Source organism: Molothrus aeneus, unplaced genomic scaffold, assembly GCF_037042795.1.
Source record: "Molothrus aeneus isolate 106 unplaced genomic scaffold, BPBGC_Maene_1.0 scaffold_40, whole genome shotgun sequence".
NCBI classification, from domain to species: Eukaryota; Metazoa; Chordata; class Aves; order Passeriformes; family Icteridae; genus Molothrus; species Molothrus aeneus.
In genome coordinates, this window is record NW_027099068.1 from 760,776 (window position 1) to 782,550 (window position 21,775).

The window sequence follows — 21,775 nt, forward strand, 5'->3', positions numbered from 1 at the left end:
CCTCGTAGGGAGCTCTGTCCCTCCCAGCCCTTCCTGCCAGAGCTGATGGTTGAGTTGGAGCAGCTGCTGCTCACTGCAGAGGGCAGTTTGTAGATGCCAGGTAATGGAGCTGGTTCATGACTCAGCTCCCAGCACCTTCAGCTTCAGCCATTTCAGTGAGGGCTGAGGTCTCTCTGTCAGCTCAGAGAAAGAACAAGGCTGGGCTTCCTTGTGGCAGCTGGGACTGTCTGTGTTTCAAGCTCTCCTGGGTGCCCTTTGCACTGCGGGGGCTGAGACTTTATCAAGATACTTCAGTGTTTTGAAACACCCTTTTGAACACTTGGAATGGTCCCTGTTCTTTTAAGGGCAGATTGCTTCAAATTGCCAAGTGAGAGTCTGCCTTTCAGGCCATCTTTGACAGCCCCTGGTCGAAGGACAATTGCTGCCCAAGGGAAAGGTGCAGAAGGGCCAATATTGACTGAGCGTTGCCTTTGCTTCCCAGATGCCATCTGACCAACATCTCCAGGAGGGCTGCCCTGCACGGCAGGAAGAGACAGGGGAGAGCCTGTGACCATCGGGCAGGTAGAACTCCTCTGTTTGTAGATATGTTTATAGATTTCTATGGTTCTATTTATTAGTGGTTATAGTTCCATTTATAGATGATAGTGTTCTATTTATATGAACATATATTGATAGATCTGTATAGTTAAATGTGGATATGTATATAGTTATAGATGTGATATAATTATATTTTAATATATATTTACATTTATAGATTTTCAGAGTTAGATTTTTATATGTGCAGAGTAAAATATTTTTATATATATATATATATACATATGTATGAAGTTACATTTATGAATGTGTATAGTTATCTAGTAAGAGGAATAGGAATGTTTAGATGGAGAGATTGATGGATAGATTGCTGTTTGTGTAGGCCTAGGCTGCACTTTTAGCTCTTTCCCCCCTCGGCTGCCTTTTTCACCTCTTGCTTTTGCCCCGGTGCCCCCTGTGTCCCCTGTCCCTGTGCTGGGTCCGAGCTGGCGGCCGGGCCGGGCGGAGCAGCACTTCCAGCCCCGGCTGTCCCTGGAGCGGTGGGAGCTGCCGCTGGCTCCAGGCACTGTCCCCTGAGGAGCTGCTGAAGGTCGGTGAGACAGAGGGGGCTGAGGGGGCTCAGGGGGCGCTGAAGGGACGGTGACCCTGAGCTGCTGCTGGGGCTGAGGGCTGTGGGGCAGCTGAGGGCCATGGTGGCACTGAGGTGACAGGCAAGTGGCACAGGCTGGCAGGGTGGTGGGTCTCAGGGGACGGGATGTGTCAGAAGGGACTGAGGGGGGTGAGAGGACTGTGAGGGGCTGAAGAAACTGAAGGGGGCTGGGGGTTCACCGAGAGCATGGCGGGGCTGAGGGGATGGAGGGGGCCAGCAGGGAGCACAGAGGGCTCCGGGACTGCAGCTCTGCCAGGCCTTGGAAGCAATTCCAGAGCCTCCACTTTTGCCACAGCTGCCATGAAGACCTTGAGGACAGCCGGAGACTGATGGGAGCCAGCAGGGAGGAGCTGAAGGCCATCAGCAAGAGCAGTGAACGGGGACCTGCTGCTGCCAGCCTGGAGAGAGCCTGGGTGAGGCCACAGGCCCGGGGAGGCAGGTGGGGCTGAGGGTGCCGTGGGCTGTGGCCGTGGGCACTGCCCGGCGGGGCAGGAGCGGGCCCTGCCCGTGCTGGGGCTGCTCAGCGCAGCTGCCCCGGCCGGCACAGGGGCTGTCCTTGGGCAAGGCAGCTGTGCCGGCAGGGCCGGGAGCTGTGCCGTCTCTGTCGGGCTGCCGGGGCTGCGGGACAGTCCCGCCGCGGCTGCGCTCACCACAGCCTGGCCCGCTCGGCTGCTTTCTCTTTCGGACCCCCCTGGGGAGGCTCTGACATTTCCTCTTCCCTGATGGAAGTGCAGCTGCTGCCAAGGGAAACGTCCCCATACTCACTCAGTGTTCCCTTTGCTTGCCAGGTGTTCCATCTGCTGTCGCTGTCCAGGAGAGCTGCTCTGCACGGGAGGAGGAGACCGAGCGAGAGGCTTTGAAGATGGGGCAGCTGGGGTCCCTCTGCTTCGAGTGCTGTTTAAAGATACACGGACTTGAACGTAGCCATGGTTTATTATATGTGTATTTCCATACGTGGGTTGCTATTTGTATGTGTTTATTTCCATGTGTATATTCTTATATTTATGTATATTTATTTTGTTATGAATGTATGCTATGTGTATATAAATATTTTTTTGAAATTACATATCTGTGTATTAATTTATTTATGTATACATGGATATTGTTATATCTGTGTTAATTTCTGTTTCCTGTGGGTAATGTTGTGTAGGTATCTCTTTTGATACAATTTTTGTTATATGGCTTTTAAAATAGGAATATTGGTATTTGTATAGGTATATAAGTCTATTTTTAAATGCATACTTATCTGTTTCTGGATGTAATTCTATTTACATATCTATGGAGATATTTTTGTATTCCTAGATGAGCTTAATCCTTGTAGTAATATGTAATAAATTAAGTTGTTAAACACCTAATTGATCTTTTTGTATAGTGCGTTGTTGTGGAGGTTGGCAATAAATTAACTGAAGTTGGTATTTGTATATTATTACATAGAAAGGTTGTAATAATAGAATAAATTCCCGTTTTTAACCTAAATTGAGATTTGTATAGTTCTGTATTGTCGGCGTGGGTTTAGCGCTTTGTAATAAATGACTTTTTTCAGCTGAAATTGATTCTCATGTATTTGTGGATCAGCAGTGCAGCTGTAGCAATCTGCAAGAAATGCCATTTGTCAGCTGCGATGGGTGTTGTGTGATTTGTGCTACCCAAAGCCATGAGCAGCTGTAAATGCTGGAGGATTTTGGCCATGCAAGTCTCCGGCCATGCCCAGCACATGCCCCACCTGCACTCAGGCTGGGCAGGGGAAGCGCAGATTTGGGCTGGCAGCAGAGCCCCACCTTGGCTCAGAACTCGCTGCAGAGGCCTGCTGAGAAAATTCTGGGGCTACACTGAGAGTAGAACTCCAAGCAGGAGCAACCCTGGCAGGAGAAATCGTTCACAATGAAAAAAGAGAGAAAATGTGGCCAAGCAGATGTGGGGATACTCTGTGAGGCTGATAAAATGCTCTGAATCACCCCTGCCTGGGCACGTCTTCTGCAAAAATGTTTTGTTAAAAACTGAACACCTCCCGTGAAATACAGATTGCACTTTCCCCTTCACTTACCTTGCTGTGTAAGTGGAGACACTCTCTCCTTAGCACTGAGAATTTTTGCCCTTCAGCACCTCACATTTAATCAAAGATGATGTACTACCACTTGGCACCATCAATGAAAACAGCCCTGCCCTCGTGGCAGCGTTTGCAAAGTCTTCCCTCCTCCTGTCCCCACATCTGACAGACGGAACCATCCCCTTCTGTCCCAACTGTGCCTGAGCTGAGTGAGGGCTCCAGGAGCTCAGGAGGCTGCAAGAGCACCGCACGTGGGAAGGTTTTGCAAAGCTTCCTAAGCACCAGTAACCTCTGGGTTTGCCAGTCTTCTCCTGCAATATTGTCCTACTCAGGAATGATCCTGGAGGACACTGTGCCTCCAGCTTACTCAAGTAAAGTTTGTTTTCTTCAAGGCTTGAATAGAGGAAAATGAAAATTGTGGTTTTTAGAGTGAAATTTGGGGGTTGGTGCGGCTGGGTTTGCTCCACTATTTGCTGTGGAAAGTAAGGTAAAATCTTTAAATTCCCAGCAGAAGCTGACTACCAGCCCACACAGAGCTGAATGAGGCCCAGGTGGGCTTGCTGCATGCTGGTCCAAGGGAAAAGCTGGAACAAAGTCCCCTTTTATTGCAGATGGAGTCTCTACTGGTGTCTCCAGGGCTGTCTGTGGTAAGACACGGCAATCCAGCCAGAAACTGTGGATATGAGAGTTCCCACAGCAACCTGCTTCTCCAGGGTGAGGGACGAGGCCAGCCCAAAAGCCTGGAAGGTGCTCTGGGCACTGGAGAAGGCCAGGCTGTCCTTGTGCAGGGATGGCCTTCAAAGGGCACCTCACACCTTGTGCTGCTGACCAAGGGCAGCTGGTGGCCTTCCACAAAATGCTTCTTTTGTCCAGCTCTTGGAAAAGTTCCAGCCAGCAACAATTCCTGCTGCTCACACCAGCCCTTTCCAAGCAGGAGGAATTCCAGCAGCAGCCTGACAGCTTAGTGGCAGGAGAATAAAATACTCAGCTGAGCGTTATCAACTCTCTGTCAGAAGCCACATCCTCAGCCCCTCATCTCCTCCAGTTGTCTCAGACGTGGAGGAAGCAGCAGGAAATCTCTGATCCTGGAAGGGAAAGCAGAAGGAGGAGAGGCAGTGGCTGGTCCCTGGGGCCTTGGGAGCAGTGAGAGCCATCCAAAACAGGATCTCTGCTGGGCTGTGGAGATAAGAGTGACCAACCAGCAATGCTCTGTGTGAGACTGGAGCCGGATTACCAGAAGCAGTTACACTGATTATTGACCTCCACAATTAGAAATGCACAACAACCACTCAGGTGACTTAATCTGGCCATGATCTTTAGCTGCAATGCCAAAATCTCATCAAATATGTTGCTATCCTTTAAACAAGGAAGGAGAGCACAAATACCAACAATTCTCATCAGCCTTCTGGGCTGGAAAGACCATTTAATTTATGCTCCCTTAGCTGTCAGCCTAAACTCTGCTGTGCAAACCTTAGGTCTATGTTGGACCTCATAAACTTCTTCAGCATCAACTTAGGTGCAAACCTGCTACAAAACCCTTCAGGCACCACACTGATTTAGAGTGGCAGGACTTCACTGTTCCAGCAGAGAATTTTATTCACTTGCTCCTGCAAGTCATTTCCAGAGTGGAAGTGAAATCAGTGCCTTGCTATCTGGATGTGATAGGATTTTCCTCCTGTCCCAAGAGACAGCAGGGGAAAAGATTTGTTCCTATTATACCATTACATCTAAATCTTTGGTTTGAGAGCAAAAGGAAAACGTTCCTTTAAGAAGTAAGTTCTGCCTGGGCTTTTTGGCATGAGGACAAACTGGGGTGTGCTGGCAGGAGCAGCACTGTCCCTGTGGGTGCAAACCCCCTGAAGGATGAACAGGCTGCTGTCACAGGGGCCACACCTGCAGCATGAAAAGCCACCGTGCCATTAACTCGATGCAAACTAAACACAAGTGACACAGCTCTGCATCCTCAGCAAGGACTTGCCTCTACAGAGATGTTGCTGACAGACTCAGCTCTTGTGTGCAAGTGCTGTTAAATTGTCACACAAATCAACCACCCCTCCCTCTCTTGTCCTTCTTGGCGTCCGGCTGCTGAGCTGCTGCTGAGAAAGAAGAGGCAGAGTCCTTCAGGGCAAACGGGGACTTTGCAATGGGCAGAAACTTCCTCCTTTCTTTTGTTTTCAGTGACAACAGAGGGGTTTGTCTTCAGTCCCTGTGTCAGCAGGGAAATTGTGCCTGCCCGTCACACCTAGGATCTGAACAACCTGGATTGTTGTTGGTGTAAAACCCACAGTGACCTGAACTTCTGCAGGAATATGGAGAGAAGAGTCAAAAGGGATTCCTGGAATGTTGCAATAAGCAGATAGTGGTCTTAAACATATATAGATAAAAAGGCATAAAAGCTCATAAAACATATGGAACTGATGGCAACCTAATAAAAAGAAGCATTTTATTGTAATAAAGAGTGAGGGTTGCAGACCACAGTGTGAGAAATAGCTACTCACTTTTCATAGTTTAGGAAGGTTTATTAAACCTTATCAAAAATACAACAGAAGACTGAATAAAGAAAAAAGGTTACAGCACCAGCAGCAAAAGATTTTCCTCGCCATGTGCTCAGCCCCCTCGTGCTGGAGGCTTTCCCTTTCTAACCCTTTAAGCCCTCCCAAAGTTCTGTCCATCAACCCCTTCTTCGCTGTCCAGTGGTGGAGATCTCTTCCTCAAATTGTGATTGGGGGTCAGGTGTCGCCATAGTGACAAGCCAGCCCTCCCAGATGTCCCAGCCCCAGTTTTCCCTTGATAACCAGGGCATGGGGTGCAGCATAACTATAAATCTATAAAACTTTTCTTAACTTATATACATGATATTTGTCTATTAATTGTGAGAGTCAGTCATCACATTACTCATCTGTCACAACAGGAAAAGAAGTTTCTGGTGGGAGGAACACTGGTTTTCAAGGTAGGACCAGCTGTTGAGGTTTGATTTGTTCCCTCTTTCAGATTACAAGGAAGTCATGGTGTTCCAGAGTAGAAGCTGGTGCCAAAAGTTTGAGAAACAGGGTGTGATAAGATCACCAGAGTATTTTATCTGTATCTAGGAAGAAGCCCTGCAGAGCTTCTCTTTGGCTTGGACTGAAAGTAGAAGTCCTGTTTTTACCAAGAATTTTGATCTCTTGGTGTTTTGGAGAAAGAAAAAGAAAACCCCAAACCACCTGAAGTCTGCATTGAGGTGAGGTGTATCACAGAGGGCTGAGGGCTCAGCAAGGCAAGAGACCCTCCTGTAATTTAAACTGTTCTTTCAATAATAACAATAATTTCTCAGGACATGTTGATTTCAGCGGGCACCAGATTCCCTCTTCTTGTTCTGGCCTTTCACATATTGCTAAGGAAAGGTGAGGCTGTGTCATTCCCATTTGGAGTTTTAATTCTTCAGAAGTCAAAACTGAATTCAAGTCAGGTTCATTAACACTGTAATTTACATACTTCTAAAATCTTGTAGCCTTTTATATTTGCCTGGAGATTTAAGCTTGTTCCTTGACAAGAAGAAAAGACTACATATGGTACTAATCCTTCTTTGATATGAAACAGTTTTCAACAGAAAACAGGGGAAAATGGCATTGAACACATCATGACTTGGAAGAAAGGTGGCTGCTGCAGCAAATACTTACCAGGACAAAAAGGCATGAGCTGTCATTCTTTATGTTACTGTGTGTGCATGAAATACTGTTACTAAGCCTCTGTTTTCAAGAGTATAAAACACACAGTGCAATGAGAATCTCTATTTAATCTCCTCACCAGTGCAACTTGTGCTGGATACTGAGAGCCCTGTTGAATTACTTTAATGCTTTGATCGTTCCTGTCAATGTTCAAAAGCCATTAACCATAGCATTCAGTCTCTGGCAGATATTTGGTCTTGAAGGAAAACTTTTTACTAATTCTTTTCCTCTCTCTTTTAAAACTCACTGGGCTCAGTTAATATCAAGAGCTAGAAAGCCAAAGCCTGTGGGAAAGCACTATTTATTGTAGCAAATATCTATGTTGTCAGAAAATGTCCTTTAGATCAAATCAGAATTTCCAAGGCCTCTATCCTCTCCCTCTCTCCCTTTCTCTTTCCTTTTCCTCTTTTTTGACCTTTCCCTTCCCCTTTCTCATTCCCTCTTCACTCCTATTGTCTCTTCTTTTCACAGAGAGAGGTTTTTATGACCCGTCCCCCTAAAAGGGATTTACCAGCCCTTCATTAACTCTGCCAGATGCTGTTTGAAGGTGTTCTCTCCATTCTCTGAGAGGCATCTCTGCACCATCCTGCCCCTGCAGATGCTCTTGCTTGGTGGCAGAGGCTGCCACAGCAGTGCCAACAGCAACTGTGCAGCCAGAGCTGCAGAATTTGTCATTGCTGGCCTGAAAGTGCCAGCCCTGGATGGAAATATCAGTGGGAGCTCACGCTCTGCCTCCCCGTGCTGACAAATCCCTGGAATCCCTCCTGCTGGGCTCTGTGGCAGCACTGCCAGGGGAGGCAGAGGATGTGACAAATCCTCAGGGACACCTCGGGCTGGCTCTGGGCAGCAGCACCTTCCCTTGGCCCATGGTCAGTTCTGCAGGCAGGTGCGGCCCCGCTCCTCAAAACACTCCCTGCTTTTTGGGGGAAATCCCTTCAGCTTTAGTCATTCAAGGCTCTGAAAGGGCCCAAAGACTCAACCCTCTTTTTCTGAAAAAGCAGATGATGGGCAGTTCTTCAGCCCATGGAATTAAAAAGAAATTCTTTTGACCTAAGTAGCCTCCAAGCACATATTTTGTGAGGGAATTACTTTGCCACACATGGTGCACTTTCCCTCTTTCACTGCTACCAAGATCCCAGTGTTTGATGCAAACAGCCCCAGAGTATTTTCATGAATAGCTCACAAAATTGCTCACAATCAACCTCTGGAGAAAAGCAAAGTGTGTTTTCTAATGTAGCCAATTAGTTTGAGTTTTGAATGTTTTGCATTTGCAGCTGAGGCCCTGTAAGCAATTCTAATTGTTGTCAGTAGGTGAGGTACTTCTCAACAAAGAAATAAGTTTTACATGGCATTTCCTAATGGATAATGGTCATAAAAAAGAATGGATGTTTGGAGAGTCTGTTAGTATAATGTGGTATGTTCAAGGTGTCACACACACGCACACACTATAACATCTCTTCTTTATACTTCTGTTTTATAAATACATAGGCCTAAGAATTTATAACTTTTATTAGCTTAAAGAGTCAAAGACTCAGTAGTAAACACCTGTCTCGCCTCCTGGACCTCCGTTCTGGCCATCCAGGGCCATAAGGTGCCACTTCAAAAGGTATTTTCCACTCAACAGTAGCAGACATAGGCCCCAAGGCACCACCCTGCCCTCTTTGTGTATCATCAACAATAGAAATTAGTTCCTTCCAGTTCCCAAATGTCAAAATGTATGTATTTTTGAATGGAAACTATGATGACTTTTGCTGATGTTTTTAACATTTCACAGGGCCAAAGATGATTAAGATTTCTGAAGTTTTACAAAAGAGAGATGCAAATGTCACAGCAAGCATAGCAAGGATGAAGGTTTAATCAGCCTGAAAAAACCCTGTCTTGCTGAAGTCTCCATAGAATCACAGCTTGATGCAGAGTGCACGGGTACCACCTCACCCTGTCCATGGGCCATCCTGGAAATGCAGAGATGCCAGCCCCAAGTCTGGTCCTCTGCCTGTTCTTATGCACAATGGTCTCCAAAATCTGCAGCAGCATGTTAGGAAAATTAATCCAATTTCATTTATCGCAAAACTAAAATTTATTTGTAAAAGCAAATCTCTTTTTCCATTCACCAATCAGTGGAACCCTTCCCATTGTTAGTTTTATCTACCAGCAGACCCACAGCTTGTCTGTAAAGACAAATGCACTATTCCTCTCACTAGCTATCCCATAACTTGCCTTTCTGTGCAAACACAGAGGTTTCAGTTGCCCACCTTTCAGAGACTGGAGCCTGCCAGACCAGGATGAGCATTCAGCAATGTCTACTTGAATTATCTGAAGTTTTCAATCCAGAAGCCCAAGCTTATGAAGTGTGATTCCTCATTTAATTTCCTATATTCAAAACTGATTTTCCAGATCTACTCATGAGATTGTTCTCAAGGTCTGCTGAGGATATGGAATGGTTTGGAAAGCAAACTAAGGAACAAGGCACAAAAAAAATGTTACAGGGCCAGGGAGAAAATGCTAAGGGGGGAAAAGGGCAATTGTGTTTTTATTGCACTGCTATTAGCTTGCAATTATATATATATATATATATATATATATATATATATATGAATATATAACTTGCAATTGCTGTGGGGTACTCAACAGTTTATTCAGGTTGAGAACCTGATTCAAAAGTTTATTACTTCATTCCTGAAGCTGCACACTTGAAATTCTTCAAGTTTGTACATCCCCCGTCAATCCTGTATGCAAAATACTTGAAAACACATTCTTTATCTGAAAGGAAAAATAGATTTAGGCATCATTGCAAGCATTTTGAAAATTCATAAATTCTCAAAGTACTAGGTTAATTCCTGAGACTATTTTTATCTTTTGCTCTTGTGCTTTTTGTTGTCTTATTTCATATTCTGTTACTACCTGTAACCTACATTAATCCTATCTCACTTCAGTGCAATAATAAAGCAAATAATTACCCAAGGGATGAAAAGAGTCTATTCCTCACTTTCTTGCATAAGGATGAAAATGGAACATTTCAGGGCCATCAACAACTCATTTCTCTTAATAGTACCCAAAAAAACCCACCCCCCCAAAAAAGCAGCAAGCTTTAAACACTCCACAGATTCTGGCTGAAGTATGAAGCTCACAAAGGGCACTAAGCCAGGGAGACATGCACACCATCACCTCATCTGACAAAAATGAACCTGTTTCTCACCACCAGCCAGTTCATAGACCCAAACTCCATCCCCAGCCCCATGTGGAGGCAGTGTCAAGGCACAGGAACCGGGAAGTGTCCCAGGATGCAGAGATAATGCTGCCAGCAGCACTGGCTCAAGCACATTGAAGTTAAGCTGTTGCTGTACAGCAGTTTCTTCAGACTGCTAGGTTCCGTGGTCCTGGCTGCATTTTTCACAACAGCCACTTCAGTACAGGACCTGGTGTAGTGAAAAGTTCTGGAGTTCTGTTTCCTGTCGCGTAAATTCCTATTTCTCTTCTTCTTTAAGACACCCACAACTTGAGACACCTCAGGAGGCAACACTTAATTGCAACCAGTTCCCAAAGCGAGCTTGTAAATTATGCTCTATGTTTACATTATCTACTATGGGGATTTCAAAACTCTAAGCTGTTATTTTTTCAGTTAAAAATGCCTGCCAATAAAAAGCTGAAACTTGGCCAGCTTTAACTCCAGAGGAGAATACTCTCTGTCCCAGACCACCATCCAAACACACCCTTGGCTTGGGTACATACAGCTCTTGCACCTTTTGGGTATCTTGAGTGCAGAATTAAAAGATCCAAGACCAGGGGTACAAATACAAGCACTTGTGTAAACAACTAGAAGCAACTAGGAAATTGTTGGGTTGTTTAAATTTTATAGGAAGAATTAACACAGCAGTAGTAGAAATCACCTTTCTACAGAAGCAGCTCTCACAACTAGCGCGCTTAAGACTGCACCACAAGTAGTTACTAGAGGTGAAATCCAGTTGTTACATGCCACCAATAGCATGTGGAACTGCTGTAGGAAAATACCACAGACACATTTTCTTCTCTTTTTCTTTCCGTTCCAAAGAGAGTCATAAAACCTGTCTGGCTCCCTGGGTAGCTGTGTTAACACTAAAAATACTGACCAGCAGAAATGATTGCAATCCCACTCTATTAAATGATCAATCGAAATCCAAATTATCAAAAATGAGAAAAGATTTATTTATCTTTTTCTGCGACCAAAATACGGTCCTCAAAACCACCACAGCCAAAGAGACAGCGTCGAGCCCGGGGTCAGCGCTGGGGGAACCTGGATCCCACCTCTATCGCATCGGACCCTGCCCCGTTCATTGTTCATGAGAGCCACTTCTTGCAGGGATGCTTTGTACAGTTTATTATGCCCGAGGCGAAGGAGTCCCAGTTTCTTTTGTAACTCTGCATATTCATAGTTGGTTCTTTCCCTGTGCAGAGCTGGACCATCGCCATTTCCTTGTTGATAGCCAGCGCTGATGGATCGGGGAAGTCGGGTATTCACATGTACCTTTCTGGCGACTTTGGCCATCTTGATCGATGTTATCAACAGGGCAATGATCGCTCTGAGGTGTCTTCCCATGACTCGGGATAATGGTGATCATTGTGCTGGGTGCTCTATTCATAAGCTAAGTGCTGATTGTTCTCCTGCTGCCTTCAGGAATTTCGGAATTTGAATAGACGTCTGCCTCTCGGCTGCTTGTGGTAAGAGACTTGTTTGGATTTCACAATCTTGATGAAATACATGCTTTTATAGCATGAATTATTTCCCAGCATATATTACAACACCACTACAATCTTTCACAGAAGAAGGCAATCATACAGATCAGTGTATGGTCAAATTGCCCCCTAATTCTCATAAAGTCCATCTACTCTGGATACCCTTACTTTTTATTTTTGTTTCTCGGTCATCACAGAACTGAGTGCTGCAAGAAAAAGAGAAAGAAATATGAACAGTCCTTGGGTAAGGGAAATACTGGACTGTCAGGGACTAAAAATAGTTGATAGCATCTGTACCAGGCAATTTCTTTTACTCTCCACCAGTTTCCATTTCAGGCATCCTGTTAGCATGACTAAGAATTTTGCAGCTAAATGCAATGGGCTGCAATTTGAGAGGCCTACAAGAAAAAAGCCTTATCAGACTTTTTTTCCCCTCAAGTGACAGGTGCAAATGACAAAATGAAAGGGCCTACAGAAATTTAAAATTTTCTAATTTTAGAAAAATATAGTATTAGCATCAGATTCCACAGGGATAGAGATATAGGAGCAGCAAGGAAATGCTCCCAGAAATGGTTCCTAGCCTGAAGAGACAAGCTAGCCACAGGAACAGGAGAGAGCCACTTCTTTTAAAATGTGTGAATTACTGAATGCAAGAGCCATTGGCCCTTTCAGCTTCTCTTTTTAACAAAAAGTAAGCTATTAACTTGTGTTTATGAAGACTTTATTTGGACTTTAATGTTTTTGAGACAGCTTCTGAGCAAAATACAAAGAAATTACATTACATATTAGTAAATGCAGCATTTAGAATAGCAACTAAATAGTCCTATCTCATAGTTAAATGTTCAGTTCTTCATAAATTGTGATCAAGTCCATGAAATGCAGTCCCTAATCCAGTTAAATGCCACCTACACCTCAGATTTGCTTGTGTAACTAATATTTTCCACTCCACTCCCTATCCCTTCTCTCACCACAGTCCTCAAGCCCTCAGCCAGGCACAAGCCAACTTCTCACCTCAACTGCTGTTAGCAATTACCAAGCACCTGTTGGTAATTACCTGAGCACCTGCCCCACCCACAGCAGCTGTAGGTCCCTGGCTGCTGGGAGAACAGGTCTGAAGTGCAGACCCGAACACCACCAACCCCCCACCACAAAAAAAAAAAAAAAATTACAACTTTTCTAAATAAGTTGAGACTAGTAAAAGATCAGGACATGGAGGGACTTGTTTATCCCCTTTAGGCCAATCAAGAAAAAGTTTATATCCTTCTCTGGAAAGGGAAGACGGGGGTTTTTCTTGAAGCAGAAGCATGTTTTATCAGCCCCCTTCCTCATTTGTCCCTGCTCCCCAGGAGGCCATTCACTAGGCATATATAGAAATATCTATGTCTGAAAACACATCTACATGAGTGCATGACTTGCCCTGGTGCAATTTAAAGCATAGATTTTATTGCACCAAGATGCAGAAATCTGTTCCAGAAGAGGCACATCTTGTGGAGCTGTAAGGACCCTGCCAGCACATCTGCTACCAAAGCAACAATTCCTGCTCTGCAGTGGCTTAAGCGGGCTGAGATGGAAGTGTTTCTTCATCAATGCATAAACCACAACAAAGTAGTGGTGACAAGCCTTTTTTCCAAGTCTGACTGAAGGTTTGGGAAGCAGGTTTGCCTGCAGAGGGCACACAGAAGCATGACACGTTTGCCTACTGTGCACCTCCAATTTCCACACCATCATATCACTCACTACTCGGTCACTGAGCAAGCTGACAGTGTATGACAGGTTATTCATCCTGCACAGAAAGTCACAGAAAGAAGAAGAGAGGAAGAAAACACGGAAGATGACAATGCAAAAGTAGTTGAAGAAGTGTGGCAAGGATTGAGCGTTAAGGGACAGAAATAAGAAGAGACCATACCCTTGAACTGTAAAATCCTGACAGGAAACGGCAAGTACTTGCATCTATGAGTTCACCACCCGAACTTGCATGCTTCTCCACATTACCATTCTTTCAAAAATTTTGCTTCCTGGACAAGCTGCCAGGTCTCCAGTACCAGTCCTACCTCCCTTCCAGCAGTCTGCATCTGAGCAGAGAGTTGAAAATAGATCAGGGATTACCTGTTACGCTGTAAGCATTCAAGACAGCAAAGAACTTTGAGGAAAAAGGCCATACTGAGTGCCCAGGACAAAGAGATCTTAAGAAATTGGAAGAAGGAAGTATTGATTGAGGGTCACAGTTATGTTGAGGTTTAGCCTTTCAAAGGTTTGTTGCTTTTCTACTGAAAACTGCAGGTGAGAAAGCCTAGGCAGAGAAGGGAAGGAGAAGCTGTGTAAACAAACCCATAGCTGTATACAAGGACAGAAGCCGATTTCTTCTTCACCAGGCTGAAGAGAGTGGTTTTATTATTCGAAAACAAAAGCCAAACTACCCCAAGTCAAATATATATTCTCCCACTACATTTAGACATTACAACAATAAAAAAGCGCTATAAAACTACTGCAGTCAATTAGTCAGTTAGGAACAATAAACAGGGCACAGTTTAATAGTATCCATATCTGTCTTTGGAAAGATGAGCAATTACAATCTGCATCCCAGCTTGTGCTCAGTATTTACTACAATCTCAAATAACAATAAAGTCAAACACAACAGATGACTGATGTTCCTTCCTTCTGCTTTCCAAACAGAGTTTTAAAAGATAGTTTATTGCAAAATCAGTCTCAAGTATTTTCAAGGCCTTGGGAGCTCTCTAAGCTTAATTAACAACAGAAATAAAAACTATATCTTTATAACAAAGTTATAAAGATCACAACTTTAATATCACACATATAGAATCCATTTTAATATTTGTGTAGAGGCAAGATTATAATATTATAATTTGTATATAACAATCTATTTTAATATTGCTGAAAGAAGGCACACTTTTCTAAATACCTACTGGCTTTGGTAACTGCTAAAGGTAATGTAGCTTGGGCTGTACTACTGTTTACTCATCTTTCTGTTGCACAGAAATCTTGGATACTTTAGTGTGTATGTCTGTAATTCTGACATTTTCTGAAATGAAAGCGAGAGGAGAAATGGGCTAAATTCAGATACCTGAAGTTACGTATCAACATTTGCAGACGTAAATCAAATACCCAAGGAAAGCTTTTCTATGGGAAGAATGCCAGAGCAAGTTAAAATATGTATTGATAAGAATAATCAACACAGTAGAAATGAAGAGCATCTGCACCATAGGAGAGAGGGTATAAAATCACACTCTGCATCAAGAGAACATAATTTGTATTTCTTCACAGCCTTCTCCCTTTGCATGCCCCTCTGCAAAGTGCAAGGGGCCCCAAGGACTGAAGGAGACACAGGGAGTCAAATGGAGACACTTGCACCGATCTCACTGGGGGCTCCCGGGGAAGCAGTTTCCTTGGGAATCAAGCCCCTCTCTTCCAAGGGCACCTCCCCAAATGTGTACATTTCCTGGGGAACACCATCACACCCTTAAGTGCGTGGTGCAGAGGTTCATGGACATCACAACATAACCAATATGATCCAGTGAACCTAAATTTAATATTCCTAAAAAGACTATTTATAATAAATCTCTACTGTCCACGTGTCTCTAGCTAATACATGATTGGTTTATCCTAGCTGTTCACACGTCTAAAATAGAATGCTGATTGGATCATCTAATTTTTCACGCGTCTTGATTTGGTTGTCTGGCCCACCCATGGCTCACTTTCCCAAGCTCGCTGACAAACTTGCTGAGTCCTGATGACTCTTCTTTTTCTATCTTTTTCAAGAATACACCGACCCCATTTCTGAATATGTCCATAATTCATTCTTTGTGAACGTGTCCATTGTCCATTATTACAAGCAGGCTGGATTGTGCATCGGCTGAATATGGCCCTTGTCTTGCAAAAACTCTGTTCTGTCTCTGAGCCAGCATTCGATGCCGGTTAAACAAAATCCTCCATCTCAGGCTGTAAAGAATGTGGAATTAGAGTTGGAATGTGACCCTGAAATAGAAGCAGCTCAGAAACTAAGGTAGAAAAAAGTTATTCCAGAAAGAAGGGACTTTTCTCTCAAATGAGGGAGAGGCTTTTCCTGTAGTAACTAATGCTGCAAGTAGAGTTTGAGAACCTTTCACTTGGAAGATTTTAGAAAAGTTGAGAGCTGCAATTTCACAATTTGGCTGAAAATCCCAACTTGCACAGTCACTTCTGCAGTATAGTTTTACATCTAGCACATTAATTCCAGCTGATGTGTATACCCCAATAAGGCTTATAATGCCACCCCATCAGCAGGTGATGTGTCATAAAAGCTGGGAGGAAAAGTGTGCTCAGGAAGCACCGAGAGTGCAGGGTGATCCTCTGTATGGTTTAACAGCACAACAGTTACTTGGCAAGGGGCCCTGGGCTACTGGACTGCCCAGGCTAGGAGCATTGATCAAGTCCTGCAGATGAGCCAACAACTAACATGTAATGCTATCCTTGCACTTCCAGATGGGTTACACACCATGTCTTTTACACAAATTCACCAAAGAAGAATGAAGACTTTGATAAATTTTTAGACAAATTGCATGAAGCTATCTCTAATAATTCTGATTTAAATTCAGACACAAAGATACAATTGTATGGACTTTGGGATTATTACTCCATTCCAAATAGCTTTCCCTTCAGTCACAAGAGCCTTCCATCTCTTCCAAAAATTGCCTGCTGAAACTCTTCTGCTCCCTTCCAAATCAGTTCACTACTCCAGCATAACCCTTGAAGCACGGACAGATGACTCTTCAACTAATTATAGTAGAAAAGAAGGGTATTTATTGCAGTGCTGGATACACGTGAACATGTTTCCAAAGACACGTGCAAGGAGTTGCAGACTCCCGCTCTGTATTTCTACAGAAAAGGTTTTACATTAGGTTTCTAAGGACCCATAATACATAATTATTACCTGCCTGCTTCGTATTTTTATCAGCTGAATATCTATTACAGCTGCGCAATTGTACTCCCTTAACTGGATTGGTGGGAGTTTGAAATGAGGGAGTGGTTGTATGGGAGGAAGAAAGCTGTCTTCCTCATGGTGAACTCTTCTCCCATGGCCAGCTGGCAAGACCTTTTGACCGGCTGGTCATGGTCCAAGCCTCTCCTAACTGTTCAATTATTCTCAAGGCAAGGTATTTCTATGGTCTCTGCTCCTTCACAATTGCTTCCTCTATCCCTGTCACTCCTAGCTTTATGTTCCTAATATATTTGGTACTCTTTAACTAAGGTGCGTGATTTCTGCTAGCTGTATTACTAACTTAGCTTCTTACCTCATTTTAAAATCTTAACTAAAATATGCAATTTTCTACTATTCCAATTCTATTCCCAGCTGGCCCCTCGACTCATCTGCACTTTTCAATTACCCTAATTACATTTTCAGCTAACCCCTTGAGTCACCTCAGGCACATCCCTGACTCCCTCTCTCCCAGCAGCTCAGAGCTGCATTGCACAGCGCTTGCTGTGCACCAGAGAGCACAAAGCAGGCTGGCCTGGGGGGCCTGAATATTTCTGCCAAACACTGTGCATCTCAGCCCTTTGTTCTGGCTCAGTGCAGAACTGCAGGATTGCAGGCGCTTCCTGCCAGAGCTGCGTGAGGCGCTGGCTCCTGCAGACGTGCCCTGCCAAGCTGTCCCTGCCTCACGCTGGCCTCGCTTCCCCTGGCAGAAGTGCCGGGCCTGAAGGAGGCTGCCCTGTGCTCCAGCCTGCCGAGCAGCCCGGCTCCCTGCCCCGGTGCCCAGAGTGCTGCACACACTGCTGACCTTTGCCAGGAGTTGCAGGGCAGCCGGCAGAAGAGGAGGAATCCTCAGCCAGCCCAGCGGCCCTCGGCTGCCCTTGGCCTTTCCCTGCTCCTGGGCACACTCCGGACGGCCAATGCCTCCAGGCTGGGCTGTGCCCAGCGTGGCTGCGCTTCCCCTCGGGAGCAGCCAGCTGCCACCTGGGCTCTGAGAGCGGAGGATTCGCCCGCTCCCAGGAACAGGCACCCAGGGCCCGGCTGCTGCCTCTTGCAGCTCCAAGGGCCTCCTTCCAGCCTGCCTCTGCCGGGGCTCAGGCTGCTCCGGCCTCTGCCGGGGCTCTGCTGGGGCTCCACCCCAGGCAAGGCCGGGCCCGCTCTCACCTCACAGGCGCTGACAGCTCCGCACCACAGGAGACCTTCCCGAGCACCCTCTCTGATCTTTCTGCTTTCTCACTTGAGCACGGCTCTCCTCCCGCCAAAGACATTGCACCTAGGGATACAAATCCAAGTGGCAGGAACCCCAATGCTCTCCAGTCACAGCTGAAGGCCTGCATCTGCACAAGATGTTTGGGCTGCCTCATTCTTCCTTTGGTTTTGTCTTCAAATGCCATTGTCCTTTCTGCCTCAACTAGAAGTGCCACAGATGTACCAAAATGGGCCAGTGTGCTGGCCAAGGGCAGTGTGCTCTGGAGATGATGAATGAAGAGTCTTCCCAACTTTCAAAGTACACTGCAAAAAACACCAATCACTTGTTTTAAAATTTTAAAAGTTTAATAGCAATTAAATGGTTATTAAGATAGTAATAAAAGTTAGAGTAATAACAATTCGGACAATCAGAGTTAGAACAGTAAAGGACAATAAAAACAAAGACATACAGACAGTCCTGGTGCCTCCTGGGCAATTATGCCCGGAAAGCACGCAGGCTAACAAAGGATTAGCTCTTAAAAGCAATAACCTGTTGCATATTCATATATCTCATCCATGATGCATAAATTCTTTTCAAACAAAGGGTGTTCTCTGGTTATTGTCAAGTTCTCCCCCTTAATCCAGTTGGCTCCTCAAAGTCGGGAAGGAGGTGGAAGAAAGTTGGTCTTTTCCAATAAGGACGCAAGAATTCTTCTCTTGGGGCTTTAGGTGTCCTGTTGCTGTTATCTCTGGGCAAAGAATTTCTTGATTATCCCATCTCTTTCTTGAGCTAGTTAAAAAAGTATCTTACATCACATAATGTTATAACCTAAAACTATATTTACCACTGAAATAATTACCAATTTTTTTTTATTTGGAGGTACTTAGGAATAAAAAGAAGATGTATCAGCGTTGGAAGGAGGGTCAGGTCTCTAAGGAAGTATTCAAGAAGGCTGCTGGAGCATGCAGAAAAAAAAATAGGGAGGCCAAAGCTCATTTTGAACTTAGAATGGCAACTTCTGTAAAGGATAATAAAAAGTGGTTTTACAAATACCTTAATGCTAGAAGGAAGGGTAAGAGCAGCCTTTGTTCTTTATTGGACAAGGGAGGGAACTTAGCATCTGCAGATGAGGAGAAGGCAGAAGTGCTTAATGCCTACTTTGCCTCAGTTTTTAGTGGGAAGATGACTTGCCCTCAAGACACCGGCCCGCCTGGAATGGTTGATGGTGTCAGGGAGCAGAATGGTCCCCCCATTATCCAAGAAGAGGCAGTCAAAAAACCACTGAAATGCTTGGATGTTCATAAATCTATGGGACCAGACGGGATCCAGCCCAGGGTGATGAGAGAGCTGGCAAATGAGCTTGCCAAGCCAGTCTCCATCATTTACCAACAGTCCTGGCTCACTGGTGAGGTTCAGGATGACTGGAAGCTGCCCAATGTGACACCCATTCACAACAAGGGTGCAAAGGAGGATCCTGGTAATTATAGACCAGTCAGCCTGACCTCAGTACCTGGCAAGATAATGGAACAGTTTATATTAAGTGCCATCACACAGAATTTACAGCATGGCCAGGGTATCAGACCCAGTCAGCATGGCTTTAGGAGGGGTAGGTGATGTTTGACCAACCTGGTCACCTTTTATGACCAGGTAACCCGCCTAGTGGATGCAGGGAAGGCAGTAGATGTTGTTTATTTGGATTTCAGCAAGGCCTTTGGCACTGTCTCCCACAGCATACTCCTAGACAAGCTGGCAGCCCGTGGCTTGGACAGGAGCACTCTTTGCTGGGTTAGGAACTGGCTGGATGGCCAGGCCCAGAGAGTGGTGGTGAATGGTGCTGCATCCAGCTGGCGGCCAGTCACCAGTGGTGTCCCTCAGGGCTCTGTGCTGGGGCCAGTTCTGTTTAATATTTTTATTGATGACATGGATGAGGGCTTAGAGTCTTTCATTAGCAAATTTGCAGATGACCCTAAGCTGGGAGCATGTGTCGATCTGTTAGAGGGACAGAGGGCTTTGCAGAGGGACTTGGAATGGTTGGATGGATGGCCAGAATCTAATGGGATGAAGTTGAATAAGTCCAAGTGCCGAGTCCTGCACTTTGGCCACAATAACCCCCTGCAACGTTATAGGCTGGGGATGGTGTGGCTGGACAGCGCTCAGGAGGAAAGGGACCTGGGTGTGCTGGTTGACAGTCGGCTGAACATGAGCCAGCAGTGTGCCCAGGTGGCCAAGAAGGCCAATGGCATCCTGGCTAGTATCAGGAATAGTGTGGCCAGCAGGAGCAGGGAGGTCATTCTTCCCCTGTACTCAGCACTGGTGAGGCCACACCTTGAGTATTGTGTCCAGTTCTGGGCCCCTCAGTTTAGGAGGGACGTTGAGATGCTTGAGCGTGTCCAAAGGAGAGCAACGAGGCTGCTGAGGGGCTTGGAACACAAGCCCTATGAAGAACGACTGAGGGAGCTGGGGTTGTTCAGCCTGGAGAAAAGGAGACTCAGAGGTGACCTTATCACTCTCTTCAGCGTCCTGAAGGGTGACTGTGGTGAGCTGGGGGTCAGTCTCTTTCTCCGGGCAGCAACAGACAGAACAAGAGGACACAGTCTCAAGCTGCGCCAAGGGAGATACAGGCTAGAATTAAGGAGGAAGTTTTTCACAGAAAGAGTGGTCAAATACTGGAATCATCTACCCAGGGAGGTGGTGGAGTCACCATCCCTCGATGTGTTTAAAAAAAGACTGGATGTGGACTTGGTGCCATGATCTAGTTGAGGTGTTAGAACATGGGTTGGACTCGATGATCTTGAAGGTCTCTTCCAACCTAGAAATTCTGTGATTCTGTGATTCTGTGAATATAGCCAGACGGGACGTACATGAGCTTGTCTGGCCTTTGCTGCTTGACCAAATAGCAGCAACTGTGGAATTTTACCCCAGAGACACTTTTGGCTGGCTGGATGCTGCAGCTGGGCACTTGGAGGCAAGTCCAGGCACGCAGGAGTTCAGGTTTACCTTTGGTGGAGAAGCTTTAAGGCGAGGTGAAGGAAAGGAGTCGGTTCTGATGGAGGGTTTTGATCCAGAGCTTTATTCCTGGCCCACAGGCCTCTGAATCCATCAACGGCTCCAGGAGAACTCCCAACCACATGGTTTGCTCGCCCTTTTAGCCAGGGGAGAGGGCGAGGGAAGGAACACGGGGGACCACCAGCCAGGTACGGGGTGGGGAAGTCTCAAGGGACAGAGGACACCTGGATGGCCCAATGTCCTTCCAGGAGGGGAGGGCATCTTTTGAATTCTGCCAATCACTCGCCGCCCTTCTGGAATGCCAGGATTGACAGACAGCGCTCAGCAGGGGTCAGGGTGTGGAAAGGAGGGATGATTGACACACCTGGCAGGGAATTATCAGGGAGGAACCTGGGGTATCTGAGGCAAACCATGACATCACACCGCAACATACCACACTACTGAAAAAAATACAGTACTACTGACTAAGACAACATAACACATACAGTATATTAATTTATATATATATATATTTTTATATATATATATATATGTTCATTTTAATATCTGTGAAGAGCCTATCCTGTAATATGTACTTTTCACAACACCAAAGAAGCCATTTGCACCTTTAATAGACAGCTGACAACTCAGAAGGAAATGCTCAGCTTGTTCACAGGGTGAGAAAGAAAGGATTCTTCCAGATGAGTTAAAGTTTCAGAAACTTTATTTCTTTACAATCCTACTCTATAATCCTGTGGGGTGGTATTTGCAGAAAAATGGACAGGCACTAAATGAACCAGCCTAACCTTCTGGAGCTAACTAAACTAACTAACCTTCTAGAACTAGGTCAGGTTTTTAATAAAGCTGCATTCAACTTTGTGGATAAAAAGGTGAAGCAGAAGAGTTGCTGACAGACAAAGGGGTAGCAACCCAAATAAAATGACCCTTACAGCATCTACCAATTAGATTAAGAAAAAGATGCGTG